Source organism: Meleagris gallopavo, chromosome Z (genome assembly GCF_000146605.3).
Source record: "Meleagris gallopavo isolate NT-WF06-2002-E0010 breed Aviagen turkey brand Nicholas breeding stock chromosome Z, Turkey_5.1, whole genome shotgun sequence".
In the NCBI taxonomy this organism is placed as follows: Eukaryota; Metazoa; Chordata; class Aves; order Galliformes; family Phasianidae; genus Meleagris; species Meleagris gallopavo.
The window spans coordinates 64,154,134-64,155,712 of record NC_015041.2 but is presented as its reverse complement, the minus strand read 5'-3'; positions in this window follow the sequence as shown (position 1 = coordinate 64,155,712).

Sequence of the window (1,579 nt, the reverse complement as noted above, 5' to 3'; positions counted from 1 at the left end):
CTTAAAAAATGAGTCTGTAAATATATGTTTACAGCTTATTGGTTAGCACTGATGTGTCTGTGTTAGCTGCATAATGGTGGTCAGCCCTGTCAGATTCTTGTGACAGAGAATTCTGAGAATGATTGAGAATTTCAGGGTGGCTGTTGTAAAGACTATTTTGCTCTGATGCTATGTATTCCTTGTAGCCATTTTGAGTTACACTTCCCAGAATACAAGGCATACAGACTAACACTTTTATAGCAGCACATTTGTTCCACAGTCACAGAATCACATAACAAATGTGTAACAGGGAAGAAAAATATCCTGTGCAAAATTTGGGGCACACTGTAGAAGTCCAGTGTCAGTTACATTAACTGGGTGGTTCATCTGAACTCATACTGGATATAGAACATGTTGTTATACTGAGTATTTGAATTGTCACGTAAAGTCTTAAAATATAGATGAATGTTAATTAGTACAAGAAAACAACTGAGAGAAACTATACTTTCAATTAATTAGGCAGAATACGTATGTTGTGATGAATGCTTCATGCACAACTTACTCATCAGTGACAACTTTATTGGGGTATAACTTGTCGGGAGGCTGTATTAATAACTTGAATCATATTTGCTGTCAAAAGGCCTTTTCAAGGATGAAGGGTATAAAGATAACTCCTCTTTCTAGTGTTCCTGCTGTGTGTTCGCCACTGTAATTAGAAACAGATTTTTACTGAAGAGCACTGGAGGAGTGCAATTAAATATTTTTCTTTTATTTTCTGTCGGAATACAGGCAAACACAAAATCAATTATCTTTCAGATCCTTGCTCTTGCACTGCAGTGAAATTTTCAATGTGTTTGACAACTTCTGAAAGCAGTGAATAGTTTTTCTACACAGCATTGTGAGAAAAAAAAATAAAGGAAAAAGAAAAAATAACAATAATTTTATGTATATGTGCATATATAAAGCCAACTGTCTTCATTTCATTAAAAAAAAATTATTACCTTGAACTGAAATATCTGGAAAAAACATTAGAGACTCCAGAAAAAAAAAAAAAGATAGAGAGAGAGAGAGAAATAAAAAGAAAGACAAGAAAAAGTACTCAGTATTGAATTACAGTTTTGTACATCTCAGCTTCACCACAAAGATATAAAATAACATCAGTCTTTAGAGTGCTGGCAAGTCATTTCTGAGAACAGCTTCTGCAGAGATGCAGCTGCTGGCACACATGCAAAAGAGGTATCCAGAGGGTGAAAAAAGTAACTTGAGAGACAAGTCACTGCATTGAAAGCTGTTTGCAGCGCACAGCACAATTTCACCTCTCCTATGAAACTCAGAAACAAGCCCCTAGCCACATATCTATATTTTCCCTTAGGAACAGAAGAATTGCTGTCAAATCAGAAACCATGTTCTTTGAACTCCAATACCCAGATATTCCACAGGGGGTATAAAATCCAGCAAAGGATATGTCAGTCCTACCCACTCTCAGAGCCTTAATCTAATCTGTGGTAGACATCTGAAGTTCATAAATGTGTCCTTAAATAGCTTCTTAAATATATATTATTATGGTCAAAGAACTACTTATTACATATCTGCCTAGTTG